This window comes from Heterodontus francisci, chromosome 27 (assembly GCF_036365525.1).
Source record: "Heterodontus francisci isolate sHetFra1 chromosome 27, sHetFra1.hap1, whole genome shotgun sequence".
NCBI classification, from domain to species: Eukaryota; Metazoa; Chordata; class Chondrichthyes; order Heterodontiformes; family Heterodontidae; genus Heterodontus; species Heterodontus francisci.
The window spans coordinates 14,584,714-14,609,082 of NC_090397.1; positions in this window are offsets into that span (position 1 = coordinate 14,584,714).

Sequence of the window (24,369 nt, forward strand, 5' to 3'; positions counted from 1 at the left end):
GCTTCCTCCCTCAACTCTTTTTTCGGTACATTGGTGACTGTATCGGTGCCGTTTCCTGCTCCCATCCCGAACTGGAAAACTTTATCAACTTTGCTTCCAATTTCCACCCTTCTCTCACCTTTACATGATCTATCTCCGACACTTCCCTTCCCTTCCTCGACTTCTCTGTCTCCATCTCTGGGGATAGGCTGTCTACGAATATTCATTATAAGCCCACCAACTCCCACAGCTACCTCGACCACACTTCTTCACAGCCTGCCTCCTGTAAGGACTCCATTCCATTCTCTCAGGTTCTCCGTCTCCGATGCATCTGCTCTGATGATGCTACCTTCCACAACAGTGCTTCTGATATGTCTTCCTTTTTTCTCAGCCGAGGATTCTCCCCACTGTGGTTGACAGGGCCCTCAACCGTGTCTGGCCCATTTCCCACATCTCCATCCTCATCCCTTCCCCTCCTTCCCAAAACCGCAACAGGGTTCCCCTTGTCCTCACTTTCCACCCCAGCAGCCTTCACATTCAAAGAATCATCCTCTGCCATTTCCGCCACATCCAGCGTGATGCCAGTACCAAATGCCCTCCCCATCAGCATTCCGAAGGGATCGTTCCCTCCGCGGCACCCTGGTCCACTCCTCCATTACCCCTGACACCTCGTCCCCTTCCCACGGCACCTTCCCAAGCAATCGCAAGATGTGTAATACCTGCCCTTTTACCTCCTCTCTCTTCACTATTCAAGGCCCCAATCACTCCTTTCAGGTAAAGCAGCGATTTACATGTACTTCTTTCAATTTAGTATACTGTATTCGCTGCTCACAATGTGGTCTCCTCTACAATGGGGAGATCAAATGCAGATTGGGTGAACGCTTTGCGGAATACTTTCGCTCAGTCCAGAAACATGACCCCAAGCTTCCTGCCGCTTGCCATTTCAACACTCCCCCCTGCTCTCATGCCCCCATTTCTGTCCTGGACTTGTTCCAGTGAACATCAACTCAAGCTCAAGGAACAGTATCTCATTTACTGATTAGGAACGCTACATGCTGTCGGACTGAACAATGAGTTCAATAATTTCACAGCATGAATTTTTTTATTTTTAGTTTTCTTTTTTCTTTTTAATTTTTATTTTATTTTAGTTTGTTTCATCATTAATTTTTTTTATCATGTGCCTGCCCACTGTTTTTTTTCATGTTTGTGCTTTTGGCCAGGGCTGTTCATTATTCTGTCATTTAACAACCTCACTGCACTAACGCTTTGTCTTTTAACACACCCTTTGCATGTGCTCCATGACCTTCTTGTCAGTTATTCTCTGTGACCCTCTGTCTTATCAACACCTTCCTTTTTGTTATATTTTGCCCCATCCCCGCTTCATTTGCTTAAAACCTATTACATTTCTAACCTTTGCCAGTTCTGATGAAAGGTCACTGACCTGAAACTCTGCTTCTCTCCCCACAGATGCTGCCAGACCTGCTGAGTATTTCCAGCATTTTTTGTTCTTATTTCATTTATTCCTACTCTCTGTTTTCTGTCCGTTAACCAGTTCCCAGTCCATGCCAGTATATTCCCCCCAATCCCATGTGCTCTAATTTTGTTTACTAACCTCTTGTGTGGGACCTTATCAAAAGCTTTCTGAAAATCTCAATATACCACATCCAGCGGTTCCCCATAATCTATTCTGCTAGTTACATCCTCAAAATACTCCAACATTTTGTGAAACATGATTTCCTTTTCATAAATCCATGTTAACTCATCCTACCATTATTTTCTCAGTGTCCTGTTATCACATCCTTTATTATAGATTCTAGCATTTTCTCTACAACTGATGTTAGGCTAACAGGTCTGTAGTTCCTGGTTTTCTCTCTCCCTCTTTTCTTAAATAGTGGGGTTACATTTTCCATGTTCCAATCTGTAGGAACCATTCCAAAATCTGTAGAAAATTGAAAGTTGACCACCAATGCATCTACTATCTCTACAGTCGCCTCTTTCAACACTCTGGGATGTAGATCATCAGGTCCAGGGGATTTATCTACTTTAAGTCCCATTAATTTCTCTCGTTTTTTGTACTAATATTAATATCTTGCAGTTCCTTGTTTACATTAGTCCATTCTCCATTATTTCTGGGAGGTTTTCAGTATTTTCCTCTGTGAAGACAGACATGAAGTATTTGTTTAGTTTCTCAGCCATTTCCTTATTCCCCACTATAAATTCTCCTGACTCCACTTGTAATGGACCCACATTTGTCTTTACTAATCTTTTCCTTTTTACATATCTGTAGAGGTTTTTACAGTCAGTTTTTATGTTTCTTGCTAGATTACTCTCATATTCAATGTTTCCTTTCCTAATCTTTGCAGAATTCTGAAATGCTCCCAATCCTCAGGCTTGCCATTTTTTTGGCAACTTTATACATCTCTTCCTTTGCTCTAATACAATCCTTGATTTCTTTCATTAGCCACAGTTGGAACACTTTCCTTGATATGTTTTTGTGCATTGAAGCAATGTATTTTTTTGTAAACTATTAGTTCTTTAAATGTTAGCCATTGCCTGTCTACCATCATACCTTTAACGTAGTTTGCCAATCCACCACAGCCAATTTGCCTCTCATACCTTCATAGTTTCCTTTGCTTAGATTTAAAACCCTAGTTTCTGATTGACCTACATCACTTGCAAACTTAATGTAAAATTCTATCATATTATGGTCACTCTTTCCTAAAGGCTCCTTTATAACAAGATTATTAATTAGCCCTTTCAAATTGCACAATCGATCTTAAATAGCCCATTCCCTAGTTGATTCCTCATCGTACTGCTCTAGAAAACCATCTTGCATACATTCCAAGAGTTTGTCTTCCACAACATTAGTACTAATAAAGTTTATCCAGTCTATATGTAGATTGAAATCCCCCATGATTACTGTATTACCCTTGTTAAATACACCTCTAATTTTCTGATTTATACTGTGATTTACATTTCCACTGCAGTTTGGTGGCCTATAAACAATTTTGATCAATGTTTTTTGCTCCTTGCTGTTTCTTAGCTCCACCCAAACTGATTCTGTGCCTTGATCCTTAGAACTAAAGGTCATCTTTCACGATAGTACTAATGTCCTCTTTAATTAACAGAGCTACACCACCACCTTTTCCCAGCTTCCTGTCCTCCCTGAATGTTACGTACCCTTGGTATTTAGGTCCCAGCTTTGGTTTCCTTATAGCCACATCTCTGTAGTGGCTATCAGGCCATACATACAAATTTCTATTTGAGTTGATAATTCATCTGTTTTATTGTGAATGCTGTGGACATTCAGATACAGAGCACTTAATTCAGTTTTTTTTTTACTGTTTTTGTAAACTCTGGCCCTATCTCCTGGCGCACTCTTAAGTTTGCAATCAATGTCCCTTCCTCCCACACTCTGATCATCATTACCTTTTGTTGCTACCTTAATCTATTGCTTTGTCATTTCCCTTTAATTTACTCAATCTTCCCCAACATGATCCCTTCCCCCCTCTATTTAGTTTAAAGCCCTCTCTACTACCCTAGTTATATGACTCGCTAGAATACTGGTCCCAGCATGGTTCAGGTGAAGTCCATCCCAACGGTACAGCCTTCACTTTCCCCAGTATTGGTGCCAGTGCCCCACAAACTGGAACCCACTTCTCCCACACCAGTCTTTGAGCCACACATTCATCTCTCTAGTCTTATTTACCCTATGCCACTTTGCAGGTGGTTCAGGTAATAATCCAGCGATTATTACTTTGAGGTTCTGCATTTTAATTTATTGTCTAGATCCTCATACTCCATATGCAGAACCTCTTTCTTAGTCCTATCAATGTTGTTGGTACTTATGTGGACCATGACCACTGGATCCTCCCACTGCAAGTTCCTCTCCAGTTCTGAGCAGATGTCCCGAACCCTGGCACTGGGCAGGAAACACAGCCTTCTGGACTCTCGCTCTCAGCTGCAGAGAACAGTGTCTATCCCCCTGACTATACTGTCCCCTACTACCACTACATTCCTTTTAACTCCCCCCACATCAATGGTTTCCTGTACCATGGTGCCATGGTCAGTCTGCTCATCCATTCTACAGCCCTCACACTTGTCCATACAAGCTGCAAGAACCTCGAATTTGTTGCTCAATTGCAAGGGCTGAGGCTCCTACACTCCCACCTTCATGATCCCCTTACCTGCCTGACTTGCAGTCACACCCTCCTGTCCCTGACCACTGACCAAATCAGACAACCCTATCGTAAGGGGTGTGACTACCTTCTGGAACAAAGTATCCAGGTAACTTTCCCCTTCCCTGATGCACCGTAATACTTGCAGTTTGGCCTCCAGCTCATCTATTCTGACCCGAAGCTCCTCAAGCCGCCGTTATTTACTACAGACATGGTTGCCATGGATTGCTGTGGCATCCAGGAGCTCCCACATACTGCAGCCACGACACATCACCCGTCCTACCATCTTTATTGTGTTAATTAAATTAAATTATTTTTCTTAATTAATTTATAGTTCCCCTCTTCACTGAACTCCCTCACTCACCAGACTCCCTTTTTCACACTCTGTGCACTTAAGTAGCACTCAGTGCAGACTAGCAGCACTCAGGGTCCCTTGAACTTATACTCTCTGAAAAACAATGATGAATCAGTGTTGCTGGAGCTCTGTTAGAGCTCAGAAACTAATTTAAGCTCGCCACCTAATTTACTAGCTACAGCTACCCACAGAAATCTTGTATATCCCTGTTTAAAACTGGAAGAAACTTAACTTGCTTTTTAACTTAAACAGTAATTTTAGTTAATTGCTAAATGTAAACAAAAACAAGACTTTAGAGAGAGATTAACCCTTAAAATCCCATCACTTACCAAACTCCCCTCTTCACGCACTGTGCAGACAACAGCAGACCACCTTCCTTTGTGCTAGGTATGACTTAATTCAGTGGAAAGTTTTCCCCTTGATTCCCATTGACTTCAGTTTTGCTAGGGCTTCTTGATGCCAGCCTCAGTCAAATGCTGCCTTGATGCCAAGGGCAGTCACTCTCACCTCTGGAATTCAGCTCCTTTGTCCATGTTTGGACCAAGGCTGTAATGAGGCCTGGAACTGAGGGTCTGGCAGAACCCAAACTGAGCACCAGTGAGCAGGTTATTGCTGAGTATGTGCCCCTTGATAGCACTGTCAACAACACTTTCCATGACTTGGCTGAATATTGAGAGTAGACTGATGGGGCGGTAATTGGCCAGATTGAATTTGTCCAGCCTTTTGTCGACTGAACATACCCAGGCAACTTTCCACTTTATTGGGTAGATACCAGAATTGTATCTATACTGAAACAGCTTGGCTAGAGGAGCAGCTTGTTCTGAAGCACAGTCTTCAGCACTGCAGCTGAAATCTTGTTGAGACACATAGCCTTTGCTGTACCCAGTGTGCTCAGCCAGTTCTTGACATCATGTGTATTGAACTGAATTGGCTGAAGACTGCAATGGTGGGGACCTCAAGATGCTGGAGAAATGGATCAGCCACTTGACCCTTTTAGCTGATGATAGTTGCAAACACTTCAGCCTTGTCTTTTGCACTCATGTGCTGGGCTCCACCATTATTGAGGATGTTATGTTGCCAATGATGACAGGTGGATTTGAGTCGCATGAGTTGTGCGGCTTTTACACAAAAGGAAAAGGATGTGGACTGGAGAGATATTTATATGAGTGTGTCCTGGGTCAGTAACATTTGTATACCCTTTGGAGGAATGATTAGTGTAAATCTCATGGGAAATGGGTATCATTTGTTGGGCTGCATGGAAATTAGAGGGCAGGCTTTAAAATAGACAGTTCTGCTTGAACTGCTCAGTAGCAGATTGGGGATAAGCAGGTAAGAGAGGAGAAGTGCTTGGCTCAATCACTTAAACACTTAAGAAAGATATAAGCAGGAATAGGCCATGCAGCTCCTGGAATCTGCTTCACCATTCAATAAGATCATGGCTGATCTTTGACCTCAAATCTTCCTTCCTGCACTATCCCCATATCCCTTAATTTCCTTAGAGTCCAAAGGTCTGTCAATCTCAGCCTTGAATATATTCAAAGACATATATTCATTCACAACCCTCTGGAGTGATCTAAAGATTCACGCACCTCTGAGTGAAGAAATTTCTCCTCATCTCAGTGCTAAATGGCCAACCCCTTATCCTGAGTCTATGCCCCTTGTTGTACACTCTCCAGCCAGAGGAAATGGCCTCTCAGCATCTAACTCTGTCAAGTCTCCTGAGAATCTCATGTTTCAATGAGATTACCTCTCATTTTCCTAAATTCCAGAGAATATAGGACCATGCTACTCCATCTCTCCTCATTTGGCTCTTAGGCTGGAATTTTTTCCCCCCTTGGGAGCGGGCTGGGAGGTGGGGGTCCATAAAATTGAGTGGGAGGCGGGGGACGCTATGTCCATCACCTACCTGCCCCCGCTGCTATTTTACCAGACGCGAGAGAGGTGGCAAACAGCCCGCCCGCTGCAGGCCAATTGCGGTCCGTAATTGGCCAATTAATTGCCACTTAAGGGCCTCCTCCTGCCACTACTAGTACCTTACCAGTAGCAGACGAGCACTTCTGCACCTCAGAAGGCTGCCCAGTAATACCTGGCAGCCTCTTTGAGGGCTGGGGGGCCCTCCTGATCAAGCACCCAGTGCCCCACAGATGATTCTCCCAGCAGCACAGACTGTCCCTGCTAAAACTACCCCCACCCTGCTCTCCAACTCCCACCCACCTCACCGGGGCAGCCAATTGTCTGTGGTGAGGTCCGAACCCCACTTACCTATTTGAAGGGCAACATCCTCAGCGGGTTGGAAGTCCCGACTGAGGCCAACTAAGGGTCTGGGCCGCGCAAAATTGCTGCATGGTTTCCAAGCCCAGGGAGGGGGGGGATCTCCCCAACATTTTAGCCAGTGGGCAAGGCCACCACCACAATGCAAAATTCTGGCCTTGGATAAGTTCCCTGCATGTCTCATCAATCTTTTTCCAATATTTACTAAAAGAATCAGAGCAAGCAACTGAGCAATTAATAAATGTGACAAAATCACTGAGAGAGCTGGAAGCTTGGTTCACCACCACACTACCTGTCAAAGGCACCCAGACCCACATAAGCACTTCACAGCCAATGAAGTCCTTTTGAAGTGCAGTCACTGTTGTAATGTCAGGAAACAGGGCAGGCAATTTGAGCAAAGCAAGCCCCAAATGCAGCACCGTGGGAAGGATGCAAAACCAAATGTGGAGCTTCAGGGATACAGAAAGCCCAGCACCTGGATCTATGAGCTGGAAAACCTTACACAAGTGCCAGGGATGTCTGGGGCAGGACACATGTGGGATTAGCGTTTACATGTCTGAAATACTTGAGGACACATGATTGCCACTGACATGAGTGCCAAATGGGTGCATCTTGCCATTCCATGTATGTAGACATTTGAGTCAAGCATCCTTCAGCCAGATCAGGTTCCATGTAATCAGTATATTGCTCCCATTGTGCATGGATTTTACACCAATCATTACTCCAATGGATAAGCAGATTCAGGACATCCGAGCGTAAATACCTCTCCAGACCGTGAGTGTACACAACTCATTTTCAATTGTCCTTAAAAATAGTCCAATTCACTAACTGTCGAGTTTCTAGGCCCAGGTTTATTGTACATGGTCCATGGAAGATGCGTGCTTGATGGGCCTACTCTTTTATTTCTCATTCCATGTCTGCTTAAATTCTTAGGATTCTAAAGATACAGAGATTGTAAACATTGTTGTTTGGGAGAGGTGAATGTTACAGTGGGATTAGTTTTTTTAGTATTGATCTATAATTTTAGATTCTCAGCAGCTTTGCCAAGGGCCTCAATTTTAACTCAGGATGGGATCGGGAGTGTGAGGAGGCTGTGACTATCGACAAGCTGATATGCCAAGGCCCAGAGAGATTTTAGCTCCCCCACTTCATTTTCCATATTCAGGATTGGACGAACCCGGCAGGATCACTGTCCAGCCAGCCAACCAGTGGGAGTGGAGATTCAGGTGGCAGGTGGCCATCACCAAGGACCAGCAGGACCAGTCCCTGGCACTTAGGTAAGTCTCGGGAAGGGAAATCCTGATTGAGGGCAGGGAGGAAGCCAGAGGAAGGGGAGCCCCAAGGCTTCCTTGTAAGACACAGAGGAGCACTGCTGCTCTTCCTGGCACACTAACAAACCGAAAAAGAAATAATAAAAACTTGCCTTACCCCTCTGGCCCTTGATCCGGTTCCTGGCAAGTTTGACCTGACGTGAAATCTGTTACTGCTCCTCCTGCTCAGGCCTCAGGTTAAGTTAGCAGACATCATTTGAGCCAATCTGCATATTTAAAGAGGATCGCACTGGCTTAGGTCAGGTGTCCTTGTCTAGGGTCACAATCATCCAGGATTGTCTGGGATTCTCCAGGAACTTAAGACTAATCTCCTGGACACTGCTGCGAGGAACAGCTGGGAGAAAGATCATGAGGGCATTAAATAGATGGTGTGCTTTTTCCATTTTCTTTGAACACTTTCGTTTATTAGTTCTAAAAATATTGGAGATAGGGAAAAATGACTGCAATCAAGAATCTTTTGTGTGCTATTTTAGCATTGAACTCAACCCGGTAAAGCAGCCATATTAATTTTGCAGAAACAAGCTTTCCTATATTACAGCAGTGTTTACAATTCAGAAATACTCCTTGGCTGTGATGTTCTGTGGGATATCCTGAGGTTATGAAAAGCATTATAGAAATGTAAATCTTTTGGCCAAAAACTCTGTTTTATGTTGCCAGGAGGAATTGGTGGCACTGGAAATTGTCATGTACAGTGGCACTGGCATCGACACAGGAAGTGAAAGCAAGCCCATGCCCAGAGTGCCACAGCTGAAGAGCTGGCACGTGTTGCCTGTAGTGTTTGATTGATCTGGGTGTGATTGTATTAGTCTGTCCAGTGTTCACTGTGCTTGATTACCTAAGCCTCTGGGTGGAGCTTAAGAGTTTGAAACTGAAACTAAAAGAGCAGGACTAGAATGTTGTACAGAAAACACAGACTGTTCTGAGAAGACATTATACTGAGATGTTGTAAGTGCTGAGATATTTTAAAGTGCTGTAAATAAACCAGTTGGTGATTTAATACAAGTGTGATATCTGCATTGCTCTGAGATAAATGAGATATATCTAATACATCAAGCAACCCGGCATAAACATAACATCGCTTCTGTGCATATTAGGTGCAGCTCACCACTGGTCGCTCTACACCTCCATCCCCCACCAGGATGGTTTGAGGGCTCTCCGCTTCTTCCTGGAACAGAGGCCCAACCAGTCCCCATCCACCACCACCCTCCTCCGCCTGGCTGAACTTGTTCTCACATTGAACAACTTCTTCTTCAACTCCACACACTTCCTTCAAGTAAAAGGTGTCGCTATGGGTACCCGCAAGAGTCCTAGTCATGCCTGTCTTTTTGTGGGATATGTCGAGCATTCTTTGTTCCAGTCCTACTCAGGCCCCCTCCCCCAACTCTTTTTCCGGTACATTGATGACTGTATCGATGCCGTTTCCTGCTCCCGCCCCGAACTGGAAAACTTTATCAACTTTCCTTCCAATTTCCATCCTTCTCTCACCTTTACATGGTCCATCTCTGACACTTCCCTTCCCTTCCTCGACTTCTCTGTCTCCATCTCTGGGGATAGGTTGTCTACTAATATCCATTATACGCCCACCGACTCCCACAGCTACCTCGACTACACTTCTTCACACCCTACCTCCTGTAAGGACTCCATTCCATTCTCCCAGTTTCTCTGTCTCTGACGCATCTGCTCTGATGATGCTACCTTCCATGACAGTGCTTCTGATATGATCTCCTTTTTCCTCAACCGAGGATTCCCCCCCACTGTGGTTGACAGGGCCCTCAACCGTGTCCGGCCCATTCCCCGCACCTCTACCCTCACCTCTTCCCTTCCCTCCCAGAACCGTGACAGGGTTCCCCTTGTCCTCACTTTCCACCCCATCAGCCTCCAGATCCAAAGGATCAGCCTCCGCCATTTCCGCCACCTCCAGCGTGATGCCACTACCAGTCGCATCTTCCCCTCCCTTCCCCTGCCAGCATTCCGAAGGGATCGTTCCCTCCGTGACACCCTGGTCTACTCCTCCATTACCCCCACCACCTCGTCCCCATCCCATGGCACCTTCCCCTGCAATCGCAGGAGGTGTAATACCTGCCCATTTACCTCCTCTCTCCTCACTATCCCAGGCCCCAAACACTCCTTTCAGGTGAAGCAGCGATTTACTTGTACTTCTTTCAATGTAGTATACTGTATTCGCTGCTCACAGTGTGGTCTCCTCTACATTGGGGAGACTAAACGCAGACTGGGTGACCGCTTTGCGGAACATCTCCGCTCAGTCCGCAAGCAGGACTCTGAGCTTCCGGTTGCTTGCCATTTCAACACTCCCCCCTGCTCTCATGCTCACATCTCTGTCCTGGGATTGCTGCAGTGTTCCAGTGAACATCAACGCAAGCTCGAGGAACAGCATCTCATCTACCGATTAGGCACACTACAGCCTGCCGGACTGAACATTGAGTTCAATAATTTCAGAGCATGACAGCCCCCCATTTTAATTTCATTTTTAGTTGTTTTTTTCTCTTTTTTTTTTTACATTCTTTTTTACATTTTTTACAATCTTTTTTTTTGCATTTATTTCATTTCATCTTAGTTTGTTCAGTTTGCTTACCCACTGTTTTTTTTTTCCGGTTTGCACTTGCTGCTGGTCAATATTCAGTGCATTAACTCCTAATCTGTACTAATGCTTTGTCTTTCAACACACCATTAACATATTGTTTGCCTTTGCTCCATGACCTTTTGGTCAGCTATGTGGTCTGGTCCAATCTCCACCTGCTTTGTTATCTCTTGCCCCACCCCCACCTCACTTGCTTATAACCTGTGACTTTTCTAATATTTGTCAGTTCCGATGAAGGGTCACTGACCCGAAACGTTAACTCTGCTTCTCTTTTCACAGATGCTGCCAGACCTGCTGAGTGGTTCCAGCATTTCTTGTTTTTATATCACCACTGGACTTGTTTAGTTTATTTATTTTCTTTATTTATCTTTGTTTTTAGTTTTCCAATACATACTAATCCCCTCTGCCGATGCATGGGATGTAATCCTCCTTGTCCGCACACCTCCACACCTACCAGTTTAAGATGCTGTTGTGATATTCACTCTTACAAGAAATACTCTCAGCCATCTGATTGAGGCTTACACCTAGTTTCTGAACAAACCTGTAACCATAGAGGTACCAGGTTAAGTGTTCATGATGGTGAACTGCCTCACTATACTCTGAATGAGAATGGTAGAGATGTATGAGATTGGTATTACTGTGCTTCTTTTGATCATCCTCCTTTTTTAACTGACTCAATTAATGATTTAATGGTAGGGCATTTGTTCTAACATTTCTAAGGAAACCTCTACTGTGCTTTTTTTTTAAATTTCAAGAAGCTTTTTAAGTCCCAGTCACTCTCTCTAAAGATATAACACAATGCATATAATTCAAAGTTTGGATTATGGGCTGTCAAGGTTGATGACTTTCTGTCAGCACAGTAACTTGATGACCACCTGAAGTGCCATTTCCTTGTGTTATGCCTTCTGTTGCTATTTTTCATGTTAACTAACTTTTCATCTTGTCAATCTGCTTTTATGATTAACTGACTGTCACTGGATCTATGCAGGCTGTAGTCAGTTGTTTAATTTGTTCCTTCTGCAGTCCGGCTATTCTTGATGTTCCCGCCTTCCCCTCCTGATAAGTTACAGACAGCTTGCTTGCCTTGTATTGCTGCTGATTCTTTGTCTACTCTCACAACCCACAGGCTGACTAAAATTTCTTCTGCAGATGGCCATTATTACGCTGTGGAAGAGTGCTACTATTTTGACCCTGCTTCAATATGTTAGAAAGCTGGCTGTCACATAACATATGCATGGGATAGTCTGACGTGAACATCAGAGCCCCTCTTGTGGTGACTTGCTTGAAGGATTTAGAGCACATGGCCCATCCACCACAGCTGTGCCTAGATTTGGTTATACCCTAGGAGTGCTAGCAAATCTTTCACTCACATGTGAAGTGTAGAAGAGCATGTGGCATTGAATGAAGTGTTTTTGAGTCTTAACTAATTTGGCATGCAAATAATCAGTTGCCCAATAGTAGACATTCCTTACTGCCGACGTGTGTTGTCTCTGTGCCTGAGGAGATGAGAGATGGCAGAATAATGACCCCACTGCCATTTACAGAGGAAATGGATGAGATGGAAGAAAAGGCAGAATGGCTCGTTCATTCCTCTCTGCCCAGCAATGAAATAGATGCAGGATGTCCAACGTAGTCTTTCATTCAGAACACCACATTGTGACATGAGAGGAAACACATACGGATGGTCTGGGAGGCAGCGAGAGCCACACTAAATGGCATGGCGTGGTGTTGGCCAGCTGCCCGACATTGTCTGGCCCCCGTGCCATTTTGTCTGCGGTGGACCACTGTGGTGGACAGAAGTCCGCTTGGAGGCCAATTAAGCCACTTAAGGGCTGCCTCCTGTCTTCGCTGGCATTTAGCCAACGTCGGAGGGGTCCCCTGCCATATGGAGAAACCAACAAGTAAGTCCTAGTGGCCTCCTAAAGAATTTGGGGGGGGGGGCATCCCTCCTCTGGAGGAATTCCATGACCCATGGAGTGCTCCTCCAGCAGCGATGTCCACCCACGCGGCGAGAACCCCCACCCTCACCAACACTCCACCCCCTTGCCGGATCCTGCCTGATTGACACCCCGACCTCACTTGCCTTGGTGCCAGGATCTCCTCCATGTTCTCTGCTCCAGGCCTCCTGCAGTACCAACAATGGTCACCACTCCCAGTGGGGCTGCTGGTACTGCTGTGCTGCCAGTCCTCCAATTGGCTGGCAGCTCTTGAGGTGGGATCCCTGACAGTGGGCAGTTAATTGCTTGCCCGGCGTTGAATTTGGCGGGGGTCCAATTAAGGGCTGAGGGAGGGTCACACACCCCCATCCCCCCATAGTCTTCCAGCCCATTGCCGGGATCCTTGTCGCCAATATAAAATTTAGACCACACAGAGCGAAGGAGTACCATATTCATCATAGAGCATTGATACATGAACTTCCTCGTAAAGAATAAAGATCAACAGAATTGAGGTTATGGGGCAATTTTAAAGTGGAAGAGTGGGTGGGTTTGCGAGCGGGTGGGCCAACAAAACCAGTACAAATGCAAGTGAGTTGGGAAGCTGGCTCCAACTCACCAACTATTGTATTTAACAGGAGCAGGTGAGGCTGTGTGCACAGAATCTCCTTGGAGAATCGCTCAATTGGAGCAATATCTCAACTCACTTTTCAGTTTAACTGTGCATCCACAGGTTTTCTGGGCTTCCTGAAACTTGCCAGTGCAGGCATGGGGACAACAGAACCATAATTGAGCAGGCTGAATCAACTCATGGAAATACTGAGTACGCACAGCTGATTTTTACCTGCTAGTGGGAAAGGGTTTGTTCACAGTTTACTTTCTACACTTTGGAGATTTTCCAAATCACAGGATGGGTGGGAGGCGTGTTCGCTGCCTCGGAGTGGACCTCAGATGAGGAGCAATATGAGCACGAGCAGCAGCACAGCCTATTGTTGGGAGACCTGTAACTGGACAGCACAAAGTGGAGTAGCAGAGGGGGGAGCGGCAGTGAGGGGAGCAGCAGAGGGGGGAGCAGCAGAGGGGGAGCAGCAGAGAGGGGAGCGGCAGAGAGGGGAGCAGCAGAGGGGGGAGCAGCAGAGGGGGAGCGGCAGAGGGGGGGGAGCAGCAGAGAGGGGAGCAGCAGAGGGGGAGCAGGAGAGGGGGGAGCAGCAGAGGGGGAACGGCAGAGAGGGGGGGAGCAGCAGAGAGGGGAGCAGCAGGGGCGGGGAGCAGCAGAGAGGGGAGGAGCAGAGGGGAGAGGAGCAGAGGGGGGAGCGGCAGAGGGGGGAGCGGCAGAGAGGGGGGGGAGTAGCAGAGAGGGGAGCAGCAGAGGGGGAGCAGGAGAGGGGGGAGCAGCAGAGGGGTGGAGCAGCAGAGAGGGGAGCAGCAGAGGGGGAGCGGCAGAGGGGGAGCGGCAGAGGGGGAGCGGCAGAGAGGGGGGGAGCAGCAGAGAGGGGAGCAGCAGAGGGGGGAGGAGCAGAGGGGGGAGGAGCAGAGGGGGAGCGGCAGAGAGTGGGGGGAGCAGCAGAGAGGGGAGCAGCAGGGGGGGAGCATCAGAGGGGGGGAGCAGCAGAGGGGGGAGCAGCAGAGTGGGGAGCAGCAGAGGGGGAGCGGCAGAGGGGGGGGGAGCAGCAGAGAGGGGAGCAGCGGGGGGGGGAGCATCAGAGGGGGGAGCAGCAGAGGGGGGAGGAGCAGAGGGGGGAGCATCAGAGGGGAAGCAGGAGAGGGGGGAGCAGCAGAGGGGGGAGCAGCAGAGGGGGGAGCAGCAGAGGTGGGAGTGGCAGAGGGGGAGCGGCAGAGAGGGGGGGGAGCAGCAGAGAGGGGAGCAGCAGAGGGGGAGCAGGAGAGGGGGGAGCAGCAGAGGGAGGGAGCAGCAGAGGGGGGAGGAGCAGAGGGGGGAGCGGCAGAGGGGGGAGCGGCAGAGGGGGGAGGAGCAGCAGAGAGGGGAGCAGCGGGGGGGGGAGCATCAGAGGGGGGAGCAGCAGAGGGGGGAGGAGCAGAGGGGGGAGCATCAGAGGGGGAGCAGGAGAGGGGGGAGCAGCAGAGGGGGGAGCGGCAGAGGGGGGAGCGGCAGAGAGGGGGGGAGCAGCAGAGAGGGGAGCAGCAGAGGGGGAGCAGGAGAGGGGGGAACAGCAGAGGGGGAAGCAGCAGAGAGGGGAGCAGCGGGGGGGGGGAGCATCAGAGGGGGGAGCAGCAGAGGGGGGAGCGGCAGAGAGTGGGGGGAGCAGCAGGGGGGGGAGCATCAGAGGGGGGGAGCAGCAGAGGGGGGAGCAGCAGAGGGGGAGCGGCAGAGGGGGGGGGAGCAGCAGAGAGGGGAGCAGCGGGGGGGGGAGCATCAGTGGGGAGAGCAGCAGAGGGGGGAGGAGCAGAGGGGGGAGCATCAGAGGGGGTGCAGGAGAGGGGGGAGCAGCAGAGGGGGGAGCAGCAGAGGGGGGAGCAGCAGAGGTGGGAGTGGCAGAGGGGGAGCGGCAGAGAGGGGGGGGAGCAGCAGAGAGGGGAGCAGCAGAGGGGGAGCAGGAGAGGGGGGAGCAGCAGAGGGAGGGAGCAGCAGAGGGGGGAGGAGCAGAGGGGGGAGCGGCAGAGGGGGGAGCGGCAGAGGGGGGAGGAGCAGCAGAGAGGGGAGCAGCAGGGGGGGGGAGCATCAGAGGGGGGAGCAGCAGAGGGGGGAGGAGCAGAGGGGGGAGCATCAGAGGGGGAGCAGGAGAGGGGGGAGCAGCAGAGGGGGGAGCGGCAGAGGGGGGAGCGGCAGAGAGGGGGGGGAGCAGCAGAGAGGGGAGCAGCAGAGGGGGAGCAGGAGAGGGGGGAACAGCAGAGGGGGAAGCAGCAGAGAGGGGAGCAGCGGGGGGGGGGAGCATCTGAGGGGGGAGCAGCAGAGGGGGGAGCGGCAGAGGGGGAGCGGCAGAGAGGGGGGGGGAGCAGCAGAGAGGGGAGCAGCAGAGGGGGAGCAGGAGAGGGGGGAGCAGCAGAGGGGGGGAGCAGCAGAGGGGGGAGCAGCAGAGGGGGAGCGGCAGAGATGGGGGGTAGCAGCAGAGAGGGGAGCAGCAGGGGGGGGGAGCAGCAGAGAGGGGAGGAGCAGAGGGGGGAGGAGCAGAGAGGGGAGCGGCAGAGGGGGGCGCAGCAGAGGGGGGAGCGGCAGAGGGGGGAGCGGCAGAGAGGGGAGGAGCAGAGGGGGGAGGAGCAGAGCGGGGAGCGGCAGAGAGGGGAGCGGCAGAGGGGAGCGGCAGAAGGGGGGAGCAGAAGAGTGGGGGAGCGGCAGAGGGGGGAGCGGCAGAGGGGGAGCGGCAGAGAGGGGAGCGGCAGAGAGGGGAGCGGCAGAGGGGGGGAGCAGAAGAGGGGGGAGCGGCAGAGAGGGAGCGGCAGAGAGGGGAGCGGCAGAGAGGGGAGCGACAGAGGGGGGAGCAGAAGAGAGGGGAGCAGCAGAGGGGGAGCGGCAGAGGGGGGGAGCGGCAGAGGGGGGAGCAGCAGAGGGGAGGAGCAGAGGGGGGAGCAGCAGAGGGGAGGAGCAGAGAGGGGAGCGGAAGAGGGGGGGAGCAGAAGAGAGGGGAGCAGCAGAGGGGGAGCGGCAGAGGGGGGGAGGAGCAGAGGGGGGAGCGGCAGAGAGGGGAGCGGCAGACGGGGGGAGCAGAAGAGGGGGGAGCGGCAGAGGGGGAGCGGCAGAGAGGGGAGCGGCAGAGGGGGGGAGCAGAAGAGAGGGGAGCAGCAGAGGGGGAGCGGCATAGGGGGGGAGCGGCAGAGGGGGGAGCGGCAGAGGGTGGAGCAGCAGAGGGGAGGAGCAGAGGGGGGAGCAGCAGAGGGGAGGATGAGAGAGGGGAGCGGCAGAGGGGGGGAGCAGAAGAGAGGGGAGCAGCAGAGGGGGAGTGGCAGAGGGGGGGAGCGGCAGAGGGGGGAGAGGTAGAGGGGGGAGCAGCAGAGGGGGCGCAGCAGAGGGGGGAGCGGCAGAGGGGGGAGCAGCAGAGAGGGGAGCGGCAGAGGGGGGGAGCAGCAGAGGGGGCGCAGCAGAGGGGGGAGCGGCAGAGTGGGGAGCAGCAGAGAGTGGAGCGGCAGAGGGGGGAGCGGCAGAGACGGGAGGAGCAGAGGGGGGAGGAGCAGAGGGGGGAGGAGCAGAGGGGGGAGCATCAGAGGGGGAGCAGGAGAGGGGAGGAGCAGAGAGGGGAGCGGCAGAGGGGGGAGCAGCAGAGGGGGGAGCGGCAGAGGGGGGAGCGGCAGAGAGAGGAGCGGCAGAGGATGGGAGCAGCAGAGGGGGGAGGAACAGAGGGGGGAGCGGCAGAGGGGGGAGCGGCAGAGGGGGGAGGGGCAGAGGGGGGAGGAGCAGAGGGGGGAGGAGCAGAGCGGGGAGCGGCAGAGAGGGGAGCGGCAGAGAGGGGAGCGGCAGAGAGGGGAGCGGCAGAGAGGGGAGCGACAGAGGGGGGGAGCAGAAGAGAGGGGAGCAGCAGAGGGGGAGCGGCAGAAGGGGGGAGCGGACGAGGGGGGAGCAGCAGAGGGGAGGAGCAGAGGGGGGAGCAGCAGAGGGGAGGGGCAGAGAGGGGAGCGGCAGATGGGGGGAGCAGAAGAGAGGGGAGCAGCAGAGGGGGAGCGGCAGAGGGGGGAGCGGCAGAGAGGGGAGCGGCAGAGAGGGGAGCGGCAGACGGGGGGAGCAGAAGAGGGGGGAGCGGCAGAGGGGGAGCGGCAGAGAGGGGAGCGGCAGAGAAGGGAGCGGCAGAGAAGGGAGCGGCAGAGGGGGGGAGCAGAAGAGAGGGGAGCAGCAGAGGGGGAGCGGCATAGGGGGGGAGCGGCTGAGGGGGGAGCGGCAGAGGGTGGAGCAGCAGAGGGGAGGAGCAGAGGGGGGAGCAGCAGAGGGGAGGATGAGAGAGGGGAGCGGCAGAGGGGGGGAGCAGAAGAGAGGGGAGCAGCAGAGGGGGAGTGGCAGAGGGGGGGAGCGGCAGAGGGGGGAAAGGTAGAGGGAGGAGCAGCAGAGGGGGCGCAGCAGAAGGGGGAGCGGCAGAGTGGGGAGCAGCAGAGAGTGGAGCGGCAGAGGGGGGAGCGGCAGAGAGGGGAGGAGCAGAGGGGGAAGGAGCAGAGGGGGGAGGAGCAGAGGGGGGAGCATCAGAGGGGGAGCAGGAGAGGGGAGGAGCAGAGAGGGGAGCTGCAGAGGGGGGAGCAGCAGAGGGGGGAGTGGCAGAGGGGGGAGGAGCAGCAGAGAGGGGAGCGGCAGAGGGGGGAGCGGCAGAGAGGGGAGCGGCAGAGGGGGGGAGCAGCAGAGGGGGGAGGAGCAGAGGGGGAGGAGCAGAGGGGGGAGCGGCAGAGGGGGGAGCGGCAGAGGGGGGAGGAGCAGAGGGGGGAGGAGCAGAGGGGGGAGCATCAGAGGGGGAGCAGGAGAGGGGAGGTGCAGAGAGGGGAAAGGCAGAGGGGGGAGCAGCAGAGGGGGGAGCAGCAGAGGGGGGAGGAGCAGAGGGGGGAGGAGCAGAGGGGGGAGCATCAGAGGGGGAGCTGGAGAGGGGAGGAGCAGAGAGGGGAGCGGCAGAGGGGGGAGCGGCAGAGGGGGAGCGGCAGAGAGGTGAGGAGCAGAGGGGGGAGCAGCAGAGAGGGGAGCGGCAGAGGGGGGAGCGGCAGAGGGGGAGCGGCAGAGAGGGGAGGAGCAGAGGGGGGAGCAGCAGAGAGGGGAGCGGCAGAGAGGGGAGCAGAAGAGGGGGGAGCGGCAGAGAGGGGAGCGGCAGAGGGGGGAGCGGCAGAGAGGGGAGCGGCAGAGAGGGGAGCAGAAGAGGGGGGAGCGGCAGAGAGGGGAGCGGCAGAGGGGGGAGCGGCAGAGGGGGGAGCGGCAGAGAGGGAGCAGCAGGGGGAGGAGCAGCAGAGGGGGGAACAGCAGAGGGGGGAGCAGCAGAGGGCGGAGCAGCAGGGCAAGGAGCGGCAGAGGGGGGGGAGCGGCAGAGTGGGGAGCGTCAGAGAGGGGAGCGGCAGAGAGGGGAGCGACAGAGGGGGGAGCGGCAGAGGGGGGAGTGTCAGAGGGGGGAGCGGCAGAGAGGGGAGCGGCAGAGAGGGGAGCGGCAGAGAGGGAGCAGCAGCAGAGGGGGGATCAGCAGAGGGGGGAGCAGCAGAGGGCGAAGCAGCAGGGAGAGGAGCGGCAGAGGGGGGGGAGCGGCAGAGTGGGGAGCGTCAGAGAGGGGAGCGGCAGAGAGGGGAGCGGCAGAGAGGGGAGCGGCAGAGGGGGGAGCGTTAGAGGGGGGAGCGGCAGAGGGGGGAGCGGCAGAGGGGGGAGCGGCAGAGGGGGGAGCAGCAGAGAGGGAGCAGCAGGGGGAGGAGCAGCAGAGGGGGGAACAGCAGAGGGGGGAGCAGCAGAGGGCGGAGCAGCAGAGGGGGGGAGCAGCAGAGGTGGGAGCAGCAGAGAGAGGAGCAGCAGAGAGAGGAGCAGCAGAGAGGACAGCTGCAGAGGAGAGCGGCAGAGAGAGGAGCGGCAGAGGGGGAGCGGCAGAGGGGAGAGCGTCAGAGGGGGGAGCTGTAGAGAGGGGAGCAGCAGAGGGGGGAGTGGCAGAGGGGGGAGCAGCAGAGGGGGGAGCAGCAGAGGGGGGAGCAGCAGAGGTGGGAGCAGCAGAGAGGGAGCAGCAGAGGGGGGAGCAGCAGAGGGGGGAGCAGATGAGAGTGGAGCAGCAGAGAGGACAGCTGCAGAGGAGAGCGGCAAGGAGGAGAGCAGCAGAGGTAGCGAGAGAGAGGAGAGCAGGTGAGAGAGGAGCAGCAGATAGGAGAGCAGCAGCAGCAGCACAGCCTATTGTTGGGAGACTTGCAGCTGAACAGCACAGAGAGGAGATGCAACAGAGAGGGGAGCAGCAGAGAGAGGAGTAGCAGAGGGAGCAGCAGAGGGGGGCGCATCAGAGAGGAGAGCAGCAGAAAGGGGAGCAGCAGAGAGGGGAGTAGCAGAGAGGGGAGCAGCAGAGAGGGTAGCAGAAGAGAGAGTAGCAGGAAAGAGGGGAGCAACAGAGGGTAGCAGGAGAGAGGAGAGCAGCAGTGAGAGGAGCAGCTCATAGCATCATAGAGTTATACAGCACAGAAACAGGCCCTTTGGCCCATCGTGTATGTGCCGGCCATCACAGCTGAGAGGAGAGCAGCAGAGAGAGGAGCAACAGAGAGAGTAGCAGCAGAGAGGACAGCAGCTCACAGGAGGCACTACCCGTGATACAGGGTCTACAGGGCAGAGGCAGGTTTTCCTTGTCATGTCAGAACAGCAGTGTTTCAGGAGGCTTTGGATGTCATATCAGGTGGTGGCAGGCATCTGCAGCCTGTTGGAAGAAGACCAGGTGCCAGCTAAGCCTGATGGCCCTGCTTTACCAGTGGCTGTAAAAGTCACTGCCACCCTCAACTTCGTAGCCTCTGGATCCTTCCAGGGCTCTGCTGGAGATATATCCAGGATCTGGTAGTCAGTGGCCCACAAGTGCATAAGGCAGTTCACTGTTAGCTTGTTTACCAAGGCAGTCAATTATGTCAACTTTGCCTGTAATGACTCCAGTCAGAATGAACGGGTGCTTGCATTTGTGGCTCTGGTTGACTCCCCAGAGGTGCAGGGCATCATTGGCTACACACACATGGCAATCCGGGCACCCATAGAGCACCCAGGAGTGTTTGCCAACCGCAAGGGCTTCCATTCCATCAATGTACAACAGCTGGTGTGCAAACATAAAAAGATATTTCTGTAGGTGTGCCCAAGATTGCCGGGGAACTGCCATTATGCTTTCATCATGCAGCAATCCATGCCCCCTGACGGATTTTGGACCTGCAAGCAGACTTAAGGGGTAGCTACCAGGCAATAAGGGATACCCACTTCAAACTTGACTGAAGATACCTGTCAGAAACCCCAAAACCGAAACCCAACAGTGCAACAATGAATGCCAGATGACCAGATGAGTGATTGAACAAGCCATTGTCAAGCTGAATGTGTTTCAGGTGCCTGGACATATCTGGAGGCACCCCTTGAGTACGCACCAGTTAGGGTCTCCAAAATGATCGTGATTCCGTGCAGTCCACACAACATTGTACACGAGCAAGTATGGTATAATGGTTTGAAAGGGTTAACACCTGGGACAGTGTGAATAACACCTCCCACTGTGATGATGTAAGAGATGACATAAGAGAGAGGCTTGAAGAGAAGGGATGCAGCATGGCTTCAGTGGAGTTAGACATCCTTCCGTAAAGCTGTATATAGTTCTTTAATATGAAATAAACTAGATATTGTAAAACTTACCACAGACTCAGTAATCTCTCCTAGCTAGATTAACCAAACATACAATATGCAAACAGCAGCAGTTCTTGCCATACAACATCGCGGCAGCTGTGAAGGACCCAGAAAGGTTTGAAAAAAAATGAAAAGAAGGTTGGAACGTCAGACCTGAAAAAATTGGCGCCAAAACTGCAGAACTCAAAAAAAGGCTTTGAGGATCTCCAGAGCTGCTCTGTGGACGAAGTGGAGGCATGGAGAGTCAGGGAGTCGGTTTGCAGAGGCATTCAGGCTGCACCACAGAGCTGATGGTCTGTGAAAAAAATCCCAGTCCAATGATCGTAGGCTTCGAGTCGAAGAACAAAGCACCAGTTGGGGATCTGGTGAGCATACCTTAAAAAGGGTAGAAAATTGATTTTAACAGTGCACTGGGCAGGCAGTGCCAGGAAGACCAGATCCCTAGCAAGGGTGGATGCAAGGTTGGCATCATTACAAGTGGCAACCACGAGGCAGCATGAAAAAAAGCGGCTACAAATACTCGATACTCCAGGGGAAGGGAGTGAAGAGATTATTGAAATAACACTGCAAAGCTGCATTCAAGAAATAAATACCTTGTCTACCAGAAAGATTTCCCAGAGAAAGTCAGTGACCACAGCTGGAGTTAGTTTAGGGGCGGCACAGTGGTGCAGTGGTTAGCACCACAGCCTCACAGCTCCAGCGACCCGCGTTCAGTTCTGGGTCCTGCCTGTGTGGAGTTTGTAAGTTCTCCCTGTGACTGCGTGGGTTTCCGCCAGGTGCTCCGGTTTCCTCCCACCGCCAAAGACTTTCAGGTTGATAGGTAAATTGGCCATTGTAAATTGCCCCTAGTGTAGATAGGAGAGTAGTAGGGAATATGGAATTAATGTAGGATTACTATAAATGGGTGGTTGATGGTCAGCACAGACTTGGTGGGCAGAAGGGCCTGTTTCAGTGCTGTATCTCTCTCTCTCTCTCTCAGTGCGAGGCTGAGTAGTGTGGGAAAACTTTCAATACTAGAAGGCACATTTAAAACAGCAAGTAAACTATCTAGAAAGCTTAGAAAAACCATGGATCTTAAACTTATGCTACCAGAGAGGTTTGCACCCATGGAAGGACCAAATCAAACTCAAAACCGGTCACTTCAGAGAAAAAGATTTTTGAGGTACAGAAATGTTTCAAAATTAGACAAAAACTTTGAAGCAGAACAAGTCAACTCATTATTTTATTCCATAGGGGCAATAGCAGATGATGTTATTGCAAGCCAAGGCATTAATGAGGCATCAGATAAATTTGAAGAAGTCTTAAAAGCCTTTGATACTTTTTTCAACCTGAGCAGCATCAAGATTCCAGAAAGAGACAAATTCAACAGAAGGGTCCAGAAGTGAGCTGAACCGGTAGATGCTTTTATTAATGACCTTTACAGGCGAGTTGAAGGATGTGAATATGGAGGCCTAACAGCAGAATGAATATGAGACTGCACTGTAGTAGGTATTGCTGATGAATCCCTATCAGATTTATTGCAGTCTAAGGCTGACTTCACCAGAGGAAAATCAATACAGCTGGTGAGACAGGCAGAGGTCTGTAAGCAGAAGAGCAATCCTGAGAAGTGAAGAGAAGAAACCTCCAGTGACCATACCATTCCTTAATCTCAGGTCTGTAAAAGAAGCACCAGGAAAGGAGGTACACTTGGGAGGGAAAGTGCAAGACTCCATAAAGTCTGCCAGCGCTGTGGTGCCAAAAAGATCCATAGGTACGAACAGTGTCCGACAAACAAAGCAAACAAAGAACAAGAACAAAGAACAGTACAGCACAGGAACAGGCCATTCGGCCCTCCAAGCCTGTGGCGATCTTGATGCCTGCCGAAACTAACACCTTCTGCACTTCCGGGGCCCATATCCCTCTATTCCCTTCCTATTCATATATTTGTCAAGATGTCTCTTAAATGTCGCTATCGTATCTGTTTCCACCACCTCCCCTGGCAGCAAGTTCCAGGCACTCACCACCCTCTGTGTAAAAAACTTGCCTCGCACATCCCCTCTAGACTTTGCCCCTCGCACCTTAAACCTATGTCCCCGAGTAACTGACTCTTCCATCCTGGGAAAAAGCTTCTGACTATCCACTCTGTCCATGCCGCTCATAGCTTTGTAAACATGTATCATGTCGCCCCTCCACCTCTGTCGTTCCAGTGAAAACAATCCGAGTTTTTCCAACCTCTCCTCATAGCTAAAGCCCTCCAGACCAGGCAACATCCTGGTAAACCTCCTCTGTACCCTCTCCAAAGCCTCCACGTCCTTCTGGTAGTGTGGCGACCAGAATTGCACGCAATATTCTAAGTGTGGCCTAACTAAGGTTCTGTACAGCTGCAACATGACTTGCCAATTTTTATACTCTATGCCCCGACCGATGAAGGCAAGCATGCCGTATGTCTTCTTGACTACCTTATCCACCTGCGTTGCCACTTTCAGTGACCTGTGGACCTGTACGCCCAGATCTCTCTGCCTGTCAATACTCCTAAGGGCTCTGCCATTTACTGTATACCTCCCACCTGCATCAGATCTTCCAAAATGCATTACCTCACATTTGTCCGGATTAAACTCCATCTGCCATTTCTCCGCCCAAGTCTCCAACCGATCTATATCCTGCTGTATCCTCTGACAATCCTCATCATTATCTGCAACTCCACCAACCTTTGTGTCGTCCGCAAACTTACTAATCAAACCAGCTACATTTTCCTCCAAATCATTTATGTATACTACAAACAGCAAAGGTCCCAGCACTGATCCCTGCGGAACACCACTAGTCACATCCCTCCATTCAGAAAAACACCCATCCACTGATGCCCTCTGTCTTCTATGACCGAGCTAGTTCTGTATCCATCTTGCCAGCTCACCTCTGATCCCGTGTGACTTCACCTTTTGTACCAGTCTGCCATGCGGGACCTTGTCAAAGGCTTTACTAAAGTCCATATAGATAACATCCACTGTCCTTTCTTCATCAATCATCTTTGTCACTTACTCAAAAAACTCAATCAAATTAGTAAGACATGACCTCCCCTTCACAAAACCATGCCGTCGCTCGCTAATAAGTTTGTTTGTTTCCAAATGAGAGTAAATCCTGTACCGAATAATTCTCTCTAATAGTTTCCTTACCACTGACGTAAGGCTCACTGGCCTATAATTTCCTGGATTGTCCTTGCCACCCTTCTTAAACAAAGGAACAACATTGGCTATTCTCCAGTCCTCTGGGACCTCACCTGTAGCCAATGAGGATGCAAAGATTTCTGTCAAGGCCCCAGCAATTTCTTCCCTTGCCTCCCTCAGTATTCTAGGGTAGATCCCATCTGGCCCTGGGGACTTATCTACCTTAATGCTTTGCAAGACACCCAACACCTCCTCCTTTTTGATAATGAGATGACTGAGACTATCTGCACTCCCTTCCCTAGGCTCATCATCCACCAAGTCTTTCTCTTTGGTGAATACTGATGCA